At 47.0% G+C, this 23,583-nt stretch overlaps 1 long non-coding RNA gene across 3 annotated transcripts in view; it reads left to right on the forward strand.

Moving 5' to 3' along the window:
* Positions 1–23,583, forward strand: part of LOC310745844 — a 69,791-nt gene that overhangs the window by 12,857 nt on the left and 33,351 nt on the right. The window lies entirely within an intron of this gene.

Here is a 23,583-nt window from a genome sequence, read left to right on the forward strand (position 1 = left end):
GGGGGAAAAACCAGACCGCTTTCAAGGGTGGGGGAGAGAAGAAGCTAGAGAAAGTTGGAGAGGCTGATAAACCTGCCGGCTTTCCCTACATCGGCAACTTTTCTCCTGGAGGTGGGGGGGGGGATTTATCCAGACCAAGGGGCCGCGTGATATGACAGTGCTACGAGATTTGTTTGTTACGGATCTGGCAAGTATTTATTTTTTTAAAATAAGGCCTGGCATTGAGAAGGATCAAGAAGAGGTTCTCTCTCTCTCTCTCTCTCTCCCCCCCCCGCCCTCCTTCTCGCCAGGTCATGACAAACCTTAAGCAAATAGTTGGCTCTTAAGAATCCCACGGATCTTGCCATTTTGCGCGTTGCGCTTTGCGTTCAAAAGGTTTGGTTGCGCTTTGAGATGGGTAAGGCAGAGAGATCACCGCTCTGTTGTTGGGTAACTTGTTCACGGGACAGGGAGTGTGTGCGGGGGGGGGGGGAGTGCGTGCCTCTTTCAGAGATGATGGGCTGTTTTCCCCCTCCCCCCCTCTTTCTCGGCGTTTAACTCCTGGAGCCTCTGGAGTCGGTTCAGTAACTCTGAATGCAGCTCTAAGTGTCTTGCCTTGTTCGCGGAGTTCTTAACAAGAGTCATACTCCGACACTCGAATAGGGTAACCCGAGACGGGCATTTACAAATCTCCAATGCCCTTTTTTAAAAAAATAAAAAATGTTCCTAGTCCTATGGAAGAACTGGGGTGGTGGTGGGGAGAGAGGTGGTTATGGAGTGGCGCGATTTTTAATATTTAAGAGAGCTGAGCGAAGGTCCAACTAGCGTTCTGCTGCCAGTTTCCTGAGAGACTTTCTTCCTAGGGTGTAACTAAGGCGCAGGTAAATTTGGCAGGTTTATTGCTTTATACCCTCCAGCTTCTTGTTAACAACCGTCGGGGAAGCGGTTTTCTGCAGGTGCCAAGAACAGTCGCGCTTCTCTTTTGCTTTTCGGAAAACACTGGGGAGTGGAGAGAGGACTAGGTTAGGGAGAGTTTCTGTTGTCGGTGTTATTTATTTTTCTTTCTCTATCTCTCTGAAAAGCTCTGCCCGGTGCGTTTCTAGGATTGCAATTCCTATGCACGCTTACCTGAGGGTAAGTCCGCATTTGAACTCACTGGCAATGAATTCGGAGTGAACTCGCACAGGATCCGTCTGTGCCTATATATGTGTTTGTGTCCTGCCACACGAACCTCTGTTAAAGCAGATGATATGAGAGTGAAATCGTCAAGCGGTTTTATTTTCAAGGAAATAAAATCAGGAGAGAAACGCGTGCGCGTGGAGCGAGGCGGGGGAAGAGGCTGCGAGATCCATAAGCAGCTCACCAGGCAAATATGTTGGTGGGTAAACTGCCCCCCTTTCTTTGAGAGTTTGTGATATCCAAGGGAACGAATCCCTATATAGAAATGTGTATAGAATTATCGTTTGTATCAATCTATTCATTCGCCTCTTTTGAATGGGCACCTTTCTGTATTTGTTCTAAAATGCTCGGCAAGATGTATATCCTTTATCTGTTCTGTTCCATCACTGACGTAATAGACACATACACGCGCTATGCACACACATACACATAGTAAGGTGATCTCTTTTATTGGTCCAACTCTGTTGATATAGAAATACGCCAACTTCTAAGCTACACACCAGGCGGAAGAACTCGGTGCAGCTCGAAAGCTTGCATACCCACCCACCTGCGGTGGAATTGCCCCAAATGCAAGATAACATTCTACCTATGTTGCCATCCCTGTTCTGAGCTTCTTTGGCACCCCCACTACAGCATCAAGGTGTCGAGGCATACCCTAGCATGGTTGTGATCACGAATCTCTTACCTCAAAGCGGACCGGTTGCTATTATTTTGGCTCGGTTGATGCTTTCGGTTCTCGTGTTAAACATACGCAGCTCTACCTATAGACATGGCAAAATCTGCATGGCGATTTTTAATACATCCGCACAGGTGGCGCCGACCTCTCTTTAATGTGTCTAGGATGGATGGATAAATGATAGAGCGACAAACTCCCCGAACGATTTTTCTCACCGGGGTTTTCCTCTCGCCACCCCTAACTGGTTGAACTCCCCGGGTCTCATCCTGGCAATTGCTCCATTATCCAAATCCACCAGGCTGGCGGTAACTTTCTGAGGCTCCCATTGGCTGGTGTGAATGGCTCTTGACTTCGAGGAGCCTCGCTGCTGCTCGTAAATATTTATTGTTTTCAGGATCCTGTTGGGAAAGAGCCTCTCACACCCTTAGGGAGCGGCGCTTGGGGGGGACGCAGCTAAAATGTGCCTCCTGCCCGTTTCGAACCTCAATTCCCCTAGCCTGTGTGGGAGATCTCCTGCTGCTGATCTCCCCAGCCACCCTCGGATCGATCCCTTAGTCCCCGCTTCCCACAGGGTGCCAGTTCTCCCGCGGAGAAGGAAGGGCGAGGCCTATCCCGGAGGGATACCTGGTTCAACTTCTCGTTACCTTCCAGGGAGGGTGCGGAGGAAGCCCCTGGGGAATCTGAAAGCGAGGTCGTTCTCGGGGAGAAGTGGCGGTAGGTGGAGCTGTCCTCGCTGGTCCCGAAGTTGAGGAACCCCGGGCCTAGCCGTGGAGGGGGGGGTGAAGTAGTGACAGCGGGGGGTGGGTGGGTGGTTTCCCCCTCCCCTCCTTCTTCACCCACATGGAAAACCGCGATGTTTCCACAAAAGACGCACGCTGTGCATTTATGGCCTATACAGAAAGCAACGTTTCCCTGCTACTACTTCTCATCTCACCCTCCCGTTCCTTAATTTCCGTCTTTCTGTTCTAGTCAGATCCGTAGGGAAACGTTTCGGTTTAGCAGGCCAGAATGTAAAGGGCCCAGAAGGATAATCCGAAGCCAAGAGGTTCTCTGTCTTCCCCACCTGAAATCAAGGATTTAGTATGAGATACTCAAGCTTCATGGGAAGTAAGCTCTTCCTAAATAAATAAGGGTTTGTTTCCCAATCGAGGCTATGACCCTTTAAAGTCCGGTTACTGGGGGAGAGCCCCCACCGCGGCGGGGACTTATTTCAGATCCTGTACTCGTTCAGGATATGGCGCCCACAAGCACTGCACTTTCACTGGGTGAGATTGGCCTGTGGTTCTGTTACATTCAGACCCGCTGGATGGCATTCAAGTAAGTTTTTACTTCAGAGTAGACCTACAGAATTTCCTGGACACAGCTTAGGCATGTTCACTCATCTCGCTGGGTCTACGCTGAGTAAAACTTAAGTTGCGAACCACTCCTTAGTTCAACGAAGTTGTAGAGATAAAGCCATTAAGCAAAACTGCACACAGAATAAGCACAGAGATACTATTCTAAACCATTTCCTTTCCTTCTCCGCTCATCCCATCACTACGAAAAGCTCATGGCCTTGGTTTCCTCAGCGGCTTTCCTCAGGCCTCATTGCAAGGAAAAGCCTGACTTGGGGAGGGTGTTTGGTTGCTAAGACGAGCTCAGTTACAAGGTTCATTCTAAGGAAATTAGACCTGTATAAGTAGCCTTTGAATCCGCAGGAATAACTTGGTGTTCGTTTACACGGGTCTCGAAATAAATCGCACCGCGTGAGAAAGCCGGCAACTTTCTCTCCCGTGGATTTTTTATTTTATTTTTAATTTTTTTTTGAGGTGTAGTGGCTGTAAGGAACTGAACATAAACTGTCAAAAGCGAGGCCCTCAAACCTGTCAAATAGAAGATCTACACACACAGACACACACACACACACACACACAAATCCCCCCCCCCTTTGCACGTTTGCTTGGAAGGTCTTTCTGGCTTTAAGGACGCAAGAATATTCCTTAAGTTGGAGAGAGGCTATTAGTCCATTGAGCTCCGCATAGTCTAAGCTGGCAGGCTCTACCGAAACCATCTAATAAAATGGTGTGGCAAAGTTACTTCTACAGGCCTTTCTTGTTTTGTGGAAATTGATTCAACATCTCGGTGGCTCCCCCCCCCCCAAATTGCTTCGCAGTCCTTCAAATGAGATTCCTCTAGAATTAAGATAATGAAGCGGGAGAGGCCGTTTCGTAGGAGTAGTCTCCAAACCAGTAGAACCCCGCCTAAAACACATGCACACAAAGACAGCCGTGGTTTCTTCCTCTCGTCTCTCTGTAACTAAGAGAGTTGTCCCCCTTTCCCTTGCAGAAAACCCGGAATCAAGGCCGAACGGTGTTTGCTTTGGGTTACGGACCTCCTAGTGCAGCCAAATCCTCTGGCTCCCTTATATTTAAGCAGCCCGGTGCTGGATGCAGCAAGGGGCTTCTTAGGGCCGCAATCCAAAGCACGCTTTCTCTCCTCGGGCGTAAGTAACTCTCTTAGGACTTATTTTGGATGAAAAGTGGTTAAGATCGCGCTGCGCGGCTCTCCTCGTGGGTCCCGATGGAACTTTCGCAGCGGGTCCAGTACATCGCGAACGCATTTATCTTGGGAGCAACAGTCGGTTTCAAAGAATGGGACTGCACACACCCCAGTGAAAAATGGGAAAGGTCTACATGATGTGCGTCAGATCGAGGGTGTAAAGCTGTTGTGATCCACGCACACTGCGCGCTTTGAAACCAGTGATGAGCCTCCCTTCCACGCAAACGTTCGCCATGAATTTTTCACCAAGGGTGTATTAAAGCACACTCAGAGAGACACTCTCGCGCACATATCCCGCTCGCTCCTGATACTGCAAGGAGCTACCGAGAAAAGGCTTCTTCCCAAACTCCTAAGAGTGAATTTGTTGGAAGAGAAACAATATATTTCCGCCCGTCCCCTCATCTCCCGCCAGATGCACGCAGGATATTGACAGATGCAATCAGTGGGTCTTTTAAGTTATTTATTTCTCCTGCGCATAGCATATTTCATACCGGGAGCTTAAGACCCGGTGGATCCTGAATCTGAGAAAGAGAGAGGGTTGGAAGTATTTGATGACGAAGAAATCGACCTCGATGGCCGCGAAATTTGGAAGTAAATAGATGTCCCGATCTGCAACCCAGGGAAATGAGAGTGTCTTTGAACAGAATCTGCCTGGCAGCCGCCGACCACAAAGCTCTATTTAATGGGTCCCACTGATGCCAATGGAAGGACCTTTCCAAACCAGCCTAGCTCCTGATGCAACTCGGACCCGAACGCATTTTCCTAACCCCGGAGAGACCGCTTTGTACTTAGGAAAAGTAGGCGCAGCACCGAAACCACTTGCGCACATACTGTCGCGTGTGAACACTCAGTAGTAGGGACGGTCTGTGTTCCCTTTTCTCCGCCTCCTCCCCTTCCCGAGTTTTTATTAATAGATACATTCCGAGAACAACAGGAAACAGGGGTCCTATTTTTAGAGTGATTTATGCGGAGTCGGTAGAAAGTCAATCAGACACACTTCCAAAACGCCTGGTAGCATCCACTGGGTCGCTCATATAATTCATCCCACTGTCAAACGCGACATCTTACACAATGTATTTTATTCCTTTGCTTAAAGGGTTTATAGACCAGAGTTTGGGAGGAGGGGGACGCTTGAGCTTATCTCATATAAGGCTTTTTGGGGCATGGGGAGGTGGAGGATGAGAAACCCACCAAAACGTTCGTCCTGAAATGAATGGAAGCAGCTCCCTTTGCATGCAACTTGATCGCATTATTTTATATTGAATTGTTGTTAGCCGCCCTGGGGACCCATTGTGGAAAGGCGGGGTGTAAAGTGAAATAAGCAAATAAATAAATCCCCGCAGCGCGGATGGCGCTCTGCATTCTTTGAGAGCATCTATACATATATTCTTTAAAAGGTAACAGGGTACTGCAGAAACAATGGAGTCTTGAGAGGCTTCAAATATCCCAAATTGTATTATGATAAAAGCTTCATGGGCTAGAATAATGCTGATGTGGACATTGGTTCACGGAAGCTTACAAAGTAGGTCCTACCAAGAGATACATGGGATAGGGATTTTTCAGTCATGGCCTCACATCTGGCAGATTCACTCCCGCAAAAAAATATGTGTGGCCCCCACATTGTTGTTGGCTTCTATGGATTAATTGCTACTGCCTATTTTCTGAGGGCCTGTGATATGGTTTTACTGCGTCAGCGTTCTGGTTTGTTAACACAGTTTTGTACACCGCCTTGCAAGGCAATGCGCCCTGAGAGGCGGGTTAGAAAAAGCGTTTTCAATATAGAAATCATTTGTTCCTCCTTAACGGTTCCACCAGATTCCTGGTGATGGTGGTGGCTTTTCAGGAACCCATGTGTGCAATTTAGTTCTGTATTTAACTTTTTAGTTCTGGGTGTGTGTGTGTGTGTGTGTGTGTGTCAATTTAAAACCAAGCAAAATATGTTTGAAAACATTTCAAGGTTGTGTGTGTGTGTGTGTATAATATATATATATGCGCACCGGGAAAGTAGGGTTGCAGGGCTGCTACCAAAGTCTTGTTCACGAATTTCTAGAACAACTGGCACTGTCTACAGTGGATCTATCCAGCCCCTCGTGACAGCCCCCACGCCCCCAAAAAATCTCGACTTGAACAAGCAAACAGTTTACTTGAGTATTTGAGCGCTTTGTAAACTGAGCCCGGCCGTATTTGATCAGAATTAAACATGGCTTATGTTGAACGGGACCCGCAATAAACACGGATAGGATTGGCCTGTGAGACCGCAGTCCTGTGCATTCTTACTCATATGTAAGTCCCCTGAGGTTACTTCCAGGTAACAGGCTGGCAGCCCCAGTGTCTGGAAGAAAGAGAGAAAAGAGGCTTAAACTGCTGTCCTCTATGAACTCACTGGAACTTACTTCTGATTAAGACATGTGCAGGATTGTTAATATATATATATTTGTATTTAGGGATATAGAATATACACAGCACACACACACGCACACCATGTTAAAATGGGCTCAAAAAGAGAAAATGTTTCTTTTGTTTTCCTTTAAAATAATGAGAGGGGGAGTGAGGAACTCTCTGCTTTCGGATCTTATTCTGATGTAATCCCTTATATGCGTGAGAGAGAGCGAGAGCGCGCGCGCGCGAATACATGAAACTGATCCCTTTAAGCTGACCCCTAAAGTTTGGCTTGTGTGTACACAGATAACTGATATCTGTTTTCTCCCTTCCTTCGTTTGATTTACAGCTCGCCCTGTGCCACAGGCTCAGAGCAGATAAGATTGTGACACAATGTCTTGTTCTCAAGGAAAAATCCCCTAAAGAGTCAGACCTCAAACGCAGGAAAATAACGAAATGGGTATCACCTAAATTCTCTTCAGAATCCACTGAATCTGGAAGAGTCCCAGTCTGAGCTGGAGACAGGTTTGTGGGGAACGGATAATATAAGTCCATCCACACACGAAGACGCGATTCCTGGGACATAGCCCACTCTGTAGGCAGGTTGATAGAGAGATAAGAATGGATGGATGGATGGATACTTCTGGGGGTATTAACGTATGCATTGTGTATTTGCTCCGCCATCCTAAGGACGTTCACTCAGAAGTAATTCCTGTAGTACAGTACTCAGTGGAGCTTACTTCATAGTAAGAGTGCTTTACCAGGATACACACTTCTCAGTGCTTGGGATTATATAGCAAAACTTGCGCCATCTCATCCATGGGAATAAGCCCCATTGATCCCAACGGGACTTCCGTCTCAGCAGACCTCTATAGGATCGCAGTGCACGTGTACAGCTCACTTGTTAGGAGCAAGATCCCTGAAACGTGTGTGTCTTTCTAAACTCGTGCCCAGCTTCTGAGATGCCTCAGTGACGTCTCTCTGTCCTGCGGAGAAAAAGCGCTGGAATCGCGAGTCCTTCTGGCGCGATGGTCTAGAAAGGCAGCGCTCCCGCTACCATCCTTTAATATCCACCCGAGCAAGCCACTTTCTTGACATCAGTAGGAGAAAGCTAATTAGGAGTGAATGAGAAGTGCGAGCTGAATGAAAAGGCACCTGCCTAAATCCTTCGTCGCCGTCATAATCGTTATTATTATTATTATTATTATTATTATTATTATTATTATTATACCTACCTCCTAAAATTTGACACTATTCTCAAATATAAGCATTTGCTTAAAAGTTTTTCTTCTTCCTTCCTTCCTTCCTTCCTTCCTTCCTTCCTTCCCTCCCTCCCTCCCTCCCTCCCTCCCTCTCAGGCTAACCTCCCGCCCCCCAAACCCCCCTCTCCATCTGCTGATCACATTTCCAGCGCTTCCCCCAACCCTGTTTACCCCCAAACACATTTGCTCTTCGTCTTCTGCCGGGATGTCATATTGTCATCTCCTTAATAGCGAGCGAGTGGGAAGCAAAGGATCCCACAAAAAGAGGTCACCTCCTCTAGATGAAAGCGAGCTATTTTAAGGAGAAGCCAGGGAGTTAAACGCTGCCAGTCCGAGAATGGATGGAGGGGAGAAGACGCTCTCCACCGCGCGCACCCCCCCCGCACCCCCGCGGCACACACACTTTCTTTTCTCCTCCTCCTCCTCCTCCCCCTCCTCCTCCTTCCTCGCTTTCTGGATTGTAAACCCACGAGCATTATAACAGACTGGCAGGCGTCAAGGGCTTTCCATACCGCTAGTGTGAAGGAAGTGGCGGAGAGCGTGCGGGGGGGGGGGGCGAGCAAACGGAGAAGGGAGGGGGGGAGGGAGGAAAGCCTACACAGATGGATCACACACGCAGCGTTTGCTGCACAGCACCCTGGGTCAAAATAATGGAAGGCAGACGGGAACGATCCACAGAGACCCAGCCACTGTCTCTTGTACAGATTTGTCCTGTAATTTAAACCGGATCCTTCTTCCAGATGGGTTCAATGTGTGCTGCTGGGGAGGCGATCGAGCGCTTTCAAAGCCCTGCGGGAGAGGGGGGCGGGGTTAGGAACAATGAATTTCCCTGGGGTGGCGGTGTTAAAGGCGGTGGGTGAGGAACTAAACTGGGGATGTGGGATGATCAGGGTGCAGAGTCTCAGGAGTTTAGCAGTAGGTGGTGCATTGTTTTGATGCGCATGTTCTGGTGGAATCCGAGGCAGCAGCTTCCCCGTGTGAACGCGTCCTGTCCTCACAGCATCTGCCAAGCACGGTGCTGCTGCCCTTCATCTGGATCCTGAAGACACCTAAGGCTGCCCCCAGTCCTCAGCATACTTACTAAGAAATCAATTGGCCTTATTCGCCCCGTGGCAGTGCTGCTTAGGATAACAGCCTGCTAAGATCCTCGCTTTCCTTGCTTCTATTTAAACCACCACCACCTTGTCTTAATTCTAGATACTGTTTCAGAACGGTTTCTTCTGACTTCAGGGGCAAACGCCTTAAAAGCCGAGCGATTCCTTAACTGGGGACTGTTTGGTACCTTCCAACCTTTACTCCAAACCTCAATAGTCTCTGGCCGGGATCCACAACTCCTCCTTCTCCTCTTCCTACTTATGAGGGCTGACTTTCTAGGAGCATGCTCAGGATGTGGTTCAAATCCAGCACCCCTTCTCCCTCCACGGATCAGTTTTTCGGCTGCTGCTCTCCTCCACATCAGTTTCATTCCAAACATTTTAGCTTCTCCAAGTTACGGATCGCTCCAAGGGTGATGGCTGCTGCTGCTGCTCTTCTGTTGATAATATTAAATCCTGCTACTAAACATTAAATAATGCTACTAATAAATCACTATCACCAACTGTATTTATATTTTAATCCTGTCTTTAACCGCTGGGATTGTGTGCCTGGCATTCCTCCATTATGCCCTCACAACAACCCTGTGAGGTGGGTTGGAATCCAGAGGGAGCGTCTGGACCAAAGTCTCCCTCTGAGCCCACGTTGGAACTCAGGACTGCGTGGAAATTAAAATCAGGACCGCAGCAGCAATTCAGAGGCCAATTCACCAACGAGACGTTTTCCACGATGATTTATTGGCCCCATTATTCTGGCTGTGTCGTACTATTCTCCCTTCTTGATGTGCTTTTACAAATCTTGTCTTATTCCTCTTATTTTATATGGGAGAAGGTCGGCCCGTTTCCAAGTTCGGAATGTGCCAGGGGGATCAGGCGCTTGGGTGGATTCCTGTCTGCCCACAAGTTTGCTTTGGCTTTGCTGAAATGAGAAAGGGAAAGAGGAGAGGAGGAAGTGGAGTGGGGGCGGCGGGGTCGATTCAACCTACAACCCCATCGGAACCTGTGGGGTTTACTTCTGAGGGGGGAAAAAGACTTCGGAACGAGCGCCCCGGCCCTAGCCAGAGAATTGCGTCCGCGCGCAAAAGCGCAACAACCAGCATCCATGTACTTTACTCCCGTATTTCGTTTTCTAATCCCTTCTAAAGCGGGGCGGCGAGCGAAGGCTGCAATTTCTCAGAGCTGGCTCCTTAAGCAGAGACGCGGCGCTCTCCTGCCTGCATCTCCGATCGAGTCCATCAATATTTCAGACGAGTCCATCAATATTTCAGACGGTCCAGCAGCGAACTCCTTCTCGTTGCAAGGAACCGACCCACCGGCCGGATCTTCTCTCTCTCTCTCTCTCTCTCTCTCTCTCTCTCTCTCTCTCTCGTTACATCTCCAAGAGCATCGCCGAGAGCCAGAGAAAGCGAGGATCGCCTAGGCAAATGAAGGCAGACACTTTAATTGCATCAAATTATCGCGATGGCCTCCTTCCCTCTTTCTCCTCCACCTTCAGCTTTTTCGCTTTCTCTTGTAGCTTATTTTTAGCGAGCTTCAAAAAGCCTCCGCGTCGCTTCCCCTTGTTGCGCTGAAGGCAATTATTTACTCTTACCTTCAAAGAATACATTTACCAAGCGTGGCATGGGCTGGTAGTAAACACACGAGACAGAGACAGAGGCAGAAGTTTTCATGTTTCTGTTGGAGTTGATTTAATTAATGAAGTTGCCCTGGCTTCTCCCCCCACTTTCGCCCCTGCATTTCTTTAACCAGGAAATTCTAATTATCTAACTATACTGGACAAAACTCGCTGGCTTTCTCCTCCCTGGCGGCTTCCGTCCCTAAAAACTGAGCGGCTTCTTCATCAAGTTCTCGGTAGACAACGAAACATAAGTGAAAATTAATTACGTATAAGCGATCCATTGAGAGATCCATTATCTATTACCGGTAACTCTGGGGAGAGACGTAAGACACAGACAGACACAGAGAGAGGGAGGGAGGCAGGAGGGAGGCCTACCACTATGTTGAAAGTAGCATCTTTCTGCCACGCACATTTAATTTAAAAATTGCAAATTAATAGAGCCGCTCCATAATTCAATGAAGGACCATTCCGTCTCCAATGACTTCAACAGGACTCAACCTATCGCGTTGGCTTTAGTTACACTGATGGGTTTAATTCCTCTTCTAGGTAACTTTCATTTTGATGCCAGAATAATTTATTCCTGGTCTGATTGTCCGTCCGTCCATCTATTCATTCTTCTTTTATGGCAAATGAATAGGAAACTGAGGCCCAAGCGTAGTAACGCCTCCAAGGTCACATAGACAGTCGTGTCTGACACGTGCAATGAGCGAGGGGTTATCGTTTTATGTATTGTTAATGAATAGCTCCAACCCCACCCCTAGACCCCATGAAGCCAATCGCAGAATTGGGGTGACACATACAGCGGTCGATGGTGATGAAATCGTACCCCTCTTTGCCCCCACAAATGCAAAGAAGAAAGAAGTAGCTTTCCATGTATACCACGCGGGAATACATTTTGCGCTACGTCCTCTTCTGTAACTGTGCTAAGCCGGAAGGCATGTAATTAAAGCCACACGTTACGGACGGCGACAGTCAAGGTCTGCCCCTGCGCCCCGTTTCCCTCCGCAGATCTGCCTGCCGGCCCTTTTGCAGCCACTCTGAGAGCGACTTGTTTCGAACTTCCGGTCACTTCCTGGAGGAATTCTGAGCTTGGGTCTGGTCAGCGCGGGGTGGGAGGCCGCCCTAGAAGTCTGTGTAAGTCAGCTCGAGTTCCTGGGAGGTAAGGAAGGGTGTAATGAACTTAAGAAAGTGCCTGGTCAATGTTGTTCAGTCATTGATCTGTGCTCCATCATTTCTTAATAATAATAATAATAATAATAATAATAATAATAATACGACATGGATCTGCCGGATAAATGTAGACGACAACTGAGAATTATCCTTTGGGCCAGGTAGGGGTTGGTGTAAATATATGCAACTGCGTAGACTTGCGACTTACACAGCACTCTTCTTCCCAAACCGCAGAAGTCGTGGCGGACCCTGTTCAAGATCTCATATTCTATCCCCGCGTCAGTTCCATGTCTACTCGGAAATCAGTCCTACTAAAGTCAATGGGGCTTACTCCCAGGCAAGAGGGGTTGGGGTTGCAGTCTTAATTATTTTATTCCTTAGTCGAGGCTCCCTGTGTCTTCTCAAGACCCAAATGCATCCACATCTGACTGGACGCAAGCATTTAGAAATGGCTGATCTGTCGAAGTTATAATCTAAGCTAGTTTTGTAAATCCGACTCAGGAGCTCCTTAGGTGGGGAGTGGGGAGGTCTGTTTTATGTGACATTCCTGTGTCAGTGCGGTTCTCCCCTCAAATAAGAAAGAAAGAAAGAAAGAAAGAAAGACTATAATCGAGGATTGACGAACCTGCCAAGGGATTGGTTTGGGGCGGAAGTTTGTGCTTTAAATGGCAATAGAGGAAATCTAGCGCAAGGCTGTGATCGGTCCCATTTCGATGCGAATTTATGGCACTGTTTCCTTGCGATTCTCTGGAAAGGGAGCCGCTCAATTCTACCGCGCATTTGTGCAGAGTGATCCTACGTAATATTCCCCGTTGGGACTTGCCATCAGACATAGGAGCCAACTCCATAAAATATTTGTGGGGGCCGAACCACCCCAAACTTGATTGGCATTGCTATTTACATGGTATGCATGCACCGCGTCGTGCGATCGATTATGCGGGGTGGGGCTTATCTGCCCCTCCCCCAATATTTTATTCAAGTTGGAACCCTTGCCACCAGATAGAAATGCATAGCCAAGCATGGCCTTAGCACGCAAGCCCACGTGACCGTGACGAAGTCCAAGGGAAAGGGGGCAGAGCACGTGCTCTGAGTGCCAAAAGGGTCCCTGGGTTCAACCGCCAGGCTCCTGCCTGAAACTCTTAATTAAGAGCCATTTTCCAGCCAGGACCCACAATTCAGAACTAGGCAGACCAATGACCTGCCTTTTCTAATCTAAAGCATCCTCTTGTGTCCCGATCTTATGCGTCATGAAAGTGGAGATAGTCATGTTGTTGTTGAACTACGATTCCCAGCAGTAGTTCTGGGAGTTTTAATCCAACAGCATATGGAGGGCACCACGTTGCAAGGGTGCCAACTTGAATAAAATATGGGGGGGTTAAGCCCCGCGCCTCAAAATCTATCACAAGACATGGCACACACCACATTTGAATGACAATGCCCATCAACGTAGGGGGGGCTGGACCCCTAAAATATTTTATTGGGGGGACAGAAGGGACCTGGGGCCCTAGGAGTTGGCTCCTATACCACGTTGGCTACTCCGGAATTAAGTCCACCCCACTGGCCCCTATGGGGTTTAGTCCTAGGACAGCACTCAGGAGAATGCAAGAACCACAGCCCCAAGTCCTGTATCTTCATCTCTTCCTCCTTCTGTCGGGTTCACCCCACCCCCGTCGAGTTGTGTAGAAAGCATCTTCCAAGCCTTTGCGTGGGCTAGAAAGAGCGACGGTGATCGTGGGTTTAAGCCGCCTTTCGCCTGATTTCCGCAAACCGCCCTAACCCAGCAGCGCTGCTCGAGCGAGGTTGCACGAAAATTGATAAATCTCCTTCTCCACACCCTATTCTTTTAAGAAGCGTGAAAAGCAGGCAGTCGTCACCACCAGCGGGTTTATGTTGCGCAGACGCCGGCCGGGTCCCGTCCTTACCGCCGCAGCTCCAAATTACAGCAGTCAAAATCCAATCAAGAAGGATCTGGTTAGTCTCCACTGAGGGGTAATTAGTAGTATTAATTTGCCGATGTCGACAGCTTCAGGGGAGAGAGAGAGAGAGAGAGAGAGAGAGAGAGAGAGAGAGAGAGAGAGAGAGAGAGAGAAGCCACGCTGGAAAAGGCCTATCAATCTTCCAAGCACAGAGGTTGGAGGAGAGAAGACCAGCGAGCGAGCGAACTTGGCGAGGGATTTCCAACCAGGCAAATAAGTCAATAACAACAGAGAATAGCAAAATTGCTCTCCCAAGCTGTGCCTTTGGGGAACGACTTGTAGCTCAGCATGTAAAGACCCCAGGTTCATTTTGGTCTCAGGCTCTGGAGAGACGCTACCCGTCAGTGCAGAAAACATGGAGTTGGATGGATCAAGGTTCTGATCCCCTTTCCCGTAACTCAAGCAGTGATCTAGGGTTGGCACGACAGCATCCCTGGCAGGTGCTTAAATGTCCCCAGCAAAGGAGAGTCTCCTCCACAGCCTGTTCTACGGTCGAATAGCTCTAACCTAACCTTAGGGAAGTTTCTCCTAATGTTTAGGCAAAATCTGCCTCCCTGCACTTCCTCACCCACTGATTCTGTTCCTGCCCTCCGAAGCAGCAAGGAGCAAACCAGCTCCATCTTTTGCATGAGGACCCTTCAGATACTAGAAGACAAGCCTTATAAAGTGGCTAGCAAGGTGTCATTCCTTAGAACAACTTGTGATAACCATTGAAAATAGGAAGGGGAATCAGGGGATATGTATGGAGTCACTTAGCAATGCCTGTTGTTCAAGAGGGACTGCTGTGTGGAAAGTTAAGAGTTCCTCAAGTCCAGCCAGCTAAGAGCAAAATGGCAGGGCTGGAAGAAGGAGGAGGAAGAGGAGGAGGAGGAGGGCAAGGTGAGAACACAGGTGCATAGGAAGTTGCCTTTTTCCAACTAAGATCATTGGCCAATCTGGCTTAGTATTGTCTACAGTAAACTGACTGGTGGTGACTCTCCAGCGCCTCAGGCAAGGGACTCTCTTTCTGTCCTATCAAGAGATGCTTGGGATTGAGCCTGGGAACTTCTGCATGCATAGCAGATGCTCTGCCACTGACCTTATGGTGCTTCCCCCATTGAGAAAGAGGCAAGAGCCTGGCTTCTGCAGGCACTGCTCCAAATGATACATTGCAAAGTTATGCAAGAGAGACAGAGATGCTCCCAGGAGTATTCCTTCCACCCCTTTCCTATTTGTCTCCCACTAGCACAGGGTCGCTTCTCGTAGAATCCCAATACTCTTGACCCTCCCCAGTCCTCCTGCAGTTGGCCAGCATCCTTACCATGTGAGAGCACCCCACAGTTTGAACATCTCAGCCATGAGTAGGCAAACTAAGGCCTGGGGGCTGGATCCGGCCCAATCGCCTTCTAAATCTGGCCCGTGGACGGTCCGGGAATCAGCATATTTTTACATGAGTAGAATGTGTGCTTTTATTTAAAACGCATTTCTGGGTTGTTTGTGGGACATAGGAATTCATTCATTATTCCCCCCCCCCCCAAATATAGTCCGGCCCCCCACAAGGTCTGAGGGACAGCGGACCGGCCCCATGCTGAAAAAGTTTGCTGACCCCTGATCTCAGCAGTACAATCAGTAATTTCAGGGGGAACCCCTCTCGGGCCTAGATATACTTTAACTACTAAAAAAAAATGCATTTAAAAAGCAGCAGGGACCAAAACAGCAACCACTTCATCTCTAGAAGCAGCCATAGCTTCCACACGTTAGTACCTGCCTGCTGCAGCAGCTGAGAAAGTGAGAAAAGGGAGCAGATGAGTCCTGGGGTGGGTCAAGGCAGGCAAAGAGGACCAGAGTGGGGACACTTCCTCTTCTGGGGTCCATGTGCCAGTAGTGGATGGCACCCAGAGGTACCAACTTGAATAGAATATTGGGGTGGGCCCAAGTAAGCCCTGCCCTACGTAATCAATCACACGACACAGTGCACAGACACCATTTGAACGGCACTGCCCATCAACTGGGGGTGGGGAGAGACCCCTCAAATATTTTATGGGTGTGTGTGAAGATCTCTCGGCTCCACCCCCTAGGAGTTGGCTCCTATGATGGCGCCATAGGCAAAAGCAGAAGGAGTAATAAATGCAAAGTTGTCTGCGCGGTAGACACTCACACAGCTCTCACTAGGCTCCATCCAGACAAGACAGTTTAAAGATATATTTCAGCCAGGTGAAAGCATGGGAAATGTCCCAAGGGCCAGAGAGAAAGAACTGGAGGGCCACATCTGGCCTCTGAGTCCAAGGTTCGCCATCCCTGAATTAGGAATTATTTCCTGTCAGGTTAGTAGCAATATGTTCCTCACTGACTGATTGTGGTTTTGTGTTTATGTTTGTGTGTGTGTTTGGTGAGGCATTCATGGACAATTCCCTAAGATCTATAGCTCAGTCAGTAGAGCATGAGACTTTGAATCTCAGGGCCATGGGTTTTAGCCCAACATTGGGCAAAACATTTCTGTGCTGCAGAGGGTTGGACTAAGATGACCCTCGTGGTCCATCCTAACTCTACAATTCTTTGACCCTATGGGTGAGCTCATCACAGGAGGCAATGTTTAACTCAGTGCGGTAACATGCAGGAGAACAGGGGGGATAATGCTGAGATGGTAGAGTGGGCTGCACTACTATTTCAGACTGCAGGTGTGTTTGTGTGGCGGGGGGGGGGTCAGGTTTCTGCATACTTCCTTATGTTAAGCTCTCCATTCTACCACCCCAGCATGGTGCCATCTCGTTCTGCTACAAATGCGTAGACCTGGGCAGTAGCACTTGAACATTCAAGAGGTCACTTTGTTTTAGGAAACAAAACAAAAGAATCCAAAGCAATCGTCTTTGTTCTTTTGAAGAACAGCAGCTGCCTAGCCAAAACTGTCAATAAATTAAAGCTGTGATGCTAAGCCCTTACTTGAAAATAGGTTAGGGTTGCAACCCATCAAGAATTTCCCTGAACACTTTGTGGATGGCATCGTGTCATTCATTTGATCCCTGGACCCAGATGACACCCAGAAATATAGGCCTTATGCTGATTCAGACCATCAATCCATCTAAGCTCCGTACTGTCCACATCACTGGTCTTCAACTGGTGGGTCTCAGCCTGATCCAAGGTGGGTTGCAACAGGAGCTCTACCACCATGCAAATATATGGTAAAAGGTTGAGAAAAGGGTGCATGTTTGCATGGAAAGTGGGTCCTGAGTCTGAAAAGGTGGTCTACACTGACAGACCGTGGCTCTTCCAAACAGGTAATATTTCTCAGCCTTTCCTGGAGATGCCAGGAACTGAATTTGGTACATTCTGCATGTGCTCTGCTGTTAAACCCAGGGCTCAGGGTTGTACATTATTTTGGAAGTGGGAGTATCTTTTCACCTTTAATATAGAATAGCATAACAGGGTGGTCTTCGTTTCTCAAGCATAAGGGTTAGGTTAAAGAAAGAGAAATAGGTAGAGCTCCATGAACAAACGGAGAGGGAATGCAGTGTGACTACAAATGTCCAGATTGGTGGCTCTTTGAAAAAGCATCTATTCTGTCGGAGCAAATCACTCAGCATTGTCGCTGCTGAGCCACTACCAAAGATAGACCAGGCAAGTAATTCTGCTTACAGCAATAGGCAATAGTGCTAGGGGAGAGCAACCCAACCTTATTTTTTTATTGCTGTATCCATTGCCCTGCCATTTTGTCATACCGTTCTGCTGATCCATTGGGCATGTCCAGGGAATGTATGGGGGTGGGGGGAGCTTTGAACCTGGTGGAACCATGCCTACACCCTGACATGCTTCCAATTCACCGTTGACATAGGAAGTTACCATATACCGAGAGAGACCTTTGGCCCATCTATAGCCCACCATTGCCAATACAGACTGGCAGTAGCTCTCCAGGGTTTCAGGCATGAGTCTCTCCCAGACCCACCTGAGGATACCAGGAATTGAACATGGACCTTTTGCATGCAAAGCATGTGCTCTGTCACTGAGCCCTTCGCTTCATGCCTAGCTTCCCCCAATAGTTTTCCATGTGTCGTCCCACCAGCAGACCTCCTTCACAGCTAGTCCCTAAGTCCCTGCAGCCTCCATCCTGGGGAGCACTGAGACTTGGGAATAAACTCTATGGGACACATGCATAGGATCACACTGTTAATTGGCCTCTGGGTTTCTTGGTGGTGGTAAGATCTGGGTGGACTTCAAAAATGCCTTTAAAACCACAACAATGTTGTGCATTTTTCTGTTTTTATATGGTGAACTGCCCTGCGATCCTTGGACAAAGGGCGGTATATAAATTTAATAAAGAACAGTACTTCTTGTTACTACATTGGTACCATATTCTTCATCATCCAAGGAGCTCAGAGCATTGTGTATGTGTGTGGTTCCCTGGTAGTCTCCCCATTCAGGAATAACCAAGGCTACCCTTGCTTAGCTTGAGTAACATAAGTATGTCACGTGACTTCTGTGCATTCTCTGGGGGAATAATATAAAATGAAACCTCCCATCACTTCTATAGTCTTGGAATCTTGGCAAATGGCATTTAAGAATATGCGTGCTGAAATATTGCACACTTTTGGTGGGCTTCCTCCCATGAAGTGTGAAGAATTACCATACTTCATATATAGATTTCCTCATTCTAATAAATCATAAAAGTTGGAGCAATCATATACACATTAAAAAACAATAGGCCCTTGTGCCTATGCAGCTTTTCTCACTTGGAAAACTGGCAAAGCAAATTCTCACTAAGATCTCACTAGAACTCTGTCCTAGAAAATGTGCTTCAGATGCTGGTGTTTTGATTTTTGGTGAATTTTAATGGAGGCAGCTGCCTAGAGTGGCTGGGGAAACTCAGCCAGATGGGTGGGGTATAAATAATAAATTATTATTATTATTATTATTATTATTATTATTATTATTATTATTATTATTAAAATGCCCTGTAACTCCCACTTCACTGGTCCTCACAGCAAGCCTCTGAGAGCCAGTGTGGTATAGCTTCCAGAGTGTCTGGGAAAACCTAGTTTCAAATCCCTATTCGTGCCCAGCTGTTCCTATGTGCTATTGGGCCAGTCACTAGCTGTCCACCTATCCTACTTCACAGAGCTGTTATGAGCACAAAGGGGGAGACATGGATGTCCCAAGCTCCTTTGCAGAAGAGCAGGGTGAAATGTAAGGACTAGAAATCTTCCAGTTCACAGACATGGTCTGCAACTGAGGCTTGCATAACTTGTTCCACACAGCTCACTAGCCATGCATCCTGGCCTGATGGGCACTTGTCGTTCTCCCTTTCCCCCCTGCAATTCCAAGCAGGTATCGAAAACACATACCCTACTTATTGAGTCTCTAGGAGGGTGTGTTTGAATTGACAGGTCACAAATTCTGTAGATTTGGTTGAAGCTGAACCGTGTCCTATTGACTTCAAAGGGACTAGCAGCTAGATTGAATGTGTTATCTCAAAAGTAGATTCCATTGATTTCATTGGCGTTTGCTCACACATAGATGTGATGGGACTACACAATTCCTACTTACTTGGGAGTCCTGCTGAAATAAACTGAACTTGCATTTGAGCAGTTGAAATAATGATTGGATTATCGCAGTGTTTGTTTACTGCATAATTGTTGTTTTATTCAGTTGCTGGCTTGCTGATTGTTTATTATGTGTTATTTTTGTGTGTGTAATCTACCTTGATTCCTTCTTAGGGAAAAGGGTGTGAAATAAATGTATACATATATATGTGTTTTGCATAGAACTGGAGGTCCTAATTAGCTATATTAGGTAATAATCCAGTCCCAGAAAACAATTGTTTTACTTTTCAAGAGTTAGAGGCATTAAGACAGTCAACTGTATTTCTGGTTTACCAAGTGAACTGAATTGAGAGCCAAGACTAAGTATTCAGGTTTCATAGTCAAAAGCATCGTTTTAAAATTTTGGTTATTTATTAAATTTGTACACCTCCCTTCATCTGTAGACCTCGGGGCTGTTCACAACACAAAAATACAATATTAAAAAGCACAAAATACATAATAAAAACAAGAACAGCCCCCCCAACAAACCAACAAACCACCTTCCATTCCAACAGCTGAACAAAGCTCCTTATCAATAAGTTTAGTTCATTTATTTCCCCATATGAACTGAGCTGGAACTTGTGGTCATCACTGGAGGCCCTTCTTCATGTGCCTCATCCATGAGAGGTCCAGAGGGTGGCAACACCAAAACAGGCCTTTTCTGCAGTGGCTCCCTGTTTGTGGAATGCTCTCCCCAGAGGCACCTTCATTAAATATCTTTAGGCACCAGGCGGGAAAAAAAAGTTTCTCTCCAACCAGGCCTGTGCCTGATTAGCACCCTATATCCCTTTAAATGTGTTGGGGTGTGTTATTGGTTTGTTCTTGTTCTTGCTATACAGTGGTACCTCGGGTTAAGTACTTAATTCGCTCCGGAGGTCCGTACTTAACCTGAAACTGTTCTTAACCTGAAGCACCACTTTAGCTAATGGGGCCTCCTGCTGCTGCCGCACCACCGGAGCACGATTTCTGTTCTCATCCTGAAGCAAAGTTCTTAACCTGAAGCACTATTTCTGGGTTAGCAGAGTCTGTAACCTGAAGTGTATGTAACCTGAGGTACCACTGTATTAAGTATTTTGTGTTTTGATCTTGTAGTTTTATGCTGTGATCTTTGGATGAAGGGTGATATAGAAATTTAATAAATTATTATTTGAGGCCCAGACAGAGGCAATGCTAAGGCGACTGTGTCAACCACGGCTTTTGTGAGAGGCCACTGTCCTTATTTTGCATTCACTGAAGCTCTAGTTGAATTGATTGTTCTGCATGCATTTAAGCACTAATTGAATTGCCACAGATGGTAGGATTTGCATTTCACTGCCATTGAACTCCAACTTGCTCATGTCTCCAGTGCCAACTGCATTGGATGAAGTGGACTTTAGCTTAAGGTTCCACAAGACTCTCTATTGTTCTCCTTGCAAGAGACTAACTCAGCCACCTCTCTTGGAAACCTTAACTCCAGAAGGTTGCTCTTATGTCAGCTACAGCAGGCGCCCTAAACAAATGGAAACAAAAGGATTCCATGCAACTTAAACTCTTGCACCCTAGGTGTTACATTAGCATAGCAAAGCTGGGGAGAATGTGTTGTCTGCCAAGGAGTCTGTGCTTGCTTTGTATACATAGGAGCTCTGAAAAGAAAATTCAGTGGCATTTCATGCTCATCTGGCCACACATGGTGTGTGCGTGTGTGCATTGTTGTTTTTTCTTCTGCAATAGGCTAATACCGCTTCTCCTCTTTAATGAAAGTCATTGAGGCCAGTGAAGTTAAACAAGTTGGATCTTTTATTCTAAGTTGCAACATGCTTAATTTGTAACATGCTTAGTCCTGGCTTGTGTGAAGACACTGGGAATCCCTCCTCTCTCCATTCACTTCTATGGGTTATTAAGAATGCAGTCCTAGATTCTCCTTGCATCTTGCCATTATTTGGGCTGGAGAGCCAATGCAGCATAACCTGTGACATATTTTATCTCAAAGATCTGTAGACTACTCTTCACCAAATTTGTGCTCCAGCCACAACTTTTTGTGTTGATAACTTGGCAGCTGGACACACTTTTGTGTCATTTTGATGGGTCCCTATGTCCCCTCACTCCCCCATTTATGGACCAACTTTTATTTTTTAAAGACCTCTTTATTGTTTAAATTTGAAGTCCAGTTGGATGGAGACGCCCTCCCCAGCATAACATAACCAGCGAACATTAATTTCAGTGGAACTCGCATAACAACCCTGAACTGCCTTAGTATGCATTTTTGACAATGAGTCCCATTGGGAAAAACATTAGCATCCCATCCATGGGGGAATGTAGTTAGAGCCACGTGAAATGAATGAGACTAGCAGCCTGGTCTACAGAACTGTTAGTTGGACCGACCCTTTTTCATTAATACCCGGGTCCCATCCAGCGAGGAAGTGCTAAGCTCGACTGATTCCTCTGGAACGTGCCAATAACTTGCCTGGAGGCGCTTGCCTGGAATCCTACACTTTACTCGGTAGCAAGAATCCAACTAAGACCGGTTTCCGCCTTTCCACTTGCACTCCACACAATCGAGTTACCGGTATGTTTCATTCCGGAACGCATTCCGGATTAAACGCTTGGCGAATGGGTCTCCAGCACGACTATCTAAGTATATACACCAGTCCAACGGGGTTTAGGGCCCAGGAACTGCGGAGAATCTGCTTTAGGGGCATTGAAACAGTCCCTTACCGAATTAGTATGGAATCCTGGACTATCCTTATGGACGCACACCTTGCGCGCTGTGAGAGGCCCCGACCAATTGCGCACCAGCAAAAACCGGGGCAGCAGAGGATCATCTTATCCTAAAGGCAATCGCAACCTTTTCTCTCTACATTTATTTCTCCATGCATTTCCCTGATGCATTTAAACAGCCACTATTATTATTATTATTATTATTATTATTATTATTATTATTATTATTATCCTATAGATTTTTTAAATATTTTTTTTTACAGCCTGAGCTTGAAAGTCCGTTGTGGAGGGCTTGATGTTTTGCTGTGGGTGGGCGCATCTTGCAACTTCCTCCGTTGTTTCTTTTTAAATTTCCAAGCCAACCAAAGAAGGCTATGCTGTATACAGTATATATATTTGCAAAATTTGTGTCCCTTTCTTTTGAAAGGCGAAGGGAGCTGGGGAGGGGTAGAGGGGGGGGTGGGAAGGAGCTCTATGTCATAAATGGGAACAATGTGCCTGAATGCTATTTCTCTCTCGCTCTCCCCCACCGCCCCCCTTCTTTCGAAGACATTATTAGCTCTGACAGCATGCGGCTCAGGTTTGGAGGAGAGGGTTTTGTAAAGGGATGACGGACAGGAAGGGCAGCAATCATGGTCTTCTCGGGCTAAAGCTCCCCCTCCTCCCCGCTCGCTCTCCCCTCCTCTCCCCCCTCTCTTTTTTTTATCAGAATGTTCTGTTCGATGCCATTTATCCTTGATGATAGAAAATTGCTCTGTTGCCAGGACGCTGCTGCTGCTGCTGAAATAGAGGGCAGGCGCTACATTTCCATTTTGCAGCTTGAAAGCTATTCAAATGAATTCCTAGGAAAAGAAAAAGAAGAAGAAGAAGAAAGGGGGGTCGCTGGTTTGGAAATCCAGAGATAAACAAATGAGAGGAGGAGAAAAATCGAGGTCCCCTCTCCTTTCTCCCTCTCTCCACTTCCATTTTTAAATTTGGTTCCCCCACCCTACGTGTGTGTGTCTTATGGGAGCGGCGGTTTGCATTGTTTCCTTATGCACGTAGAGGGTTTTTGTCACCCGCGTTGGAAAAATAGGAGGATATCCCATATACATCAGGGGTGAAATTCTTCAAGGAGGAGGGGCTTCCAAGCTTAACAAATAAAATAAAAATACACGATTGGGGTATGCTTGTGCAGACACTCAGTTTTCCCCTGTTTGTTCCATACACGTATACAGTAATACCATATTCAGGCTACGGTCCTTCTTTCTTTAGTCAGTTTCATTGTAGAAATCAGTTTAACACGCGTTGTGACCGAAGGAAGGGGAAGTATACCTGGTTTATAAATCAATTGCTCCGAACACTTTCTTGTCGATGTTGGAAATATCTGCAATCCAGTTAAATTTAAGTTGTGGACTGCTTGGCCCACCGTTTTGGTTTTTTGAAATGGTGAGAATAAAGACCCTTTTGGTTTGAGTCAGGTCCCC

The sequence above is a fragment of the Podarcis filfolensis genome (assembly GCF_964270895.1).
Source record: "Podarcis filfolensis genome assembly, chromosome: 12".
In the NCBI taxonomy this organism is placed as follows: Eukaryota; Metazoa; Chordata; class Lepidosauria; order Squamata; family Lacertidae; genus Podarcis; species Podarcis filfolensis.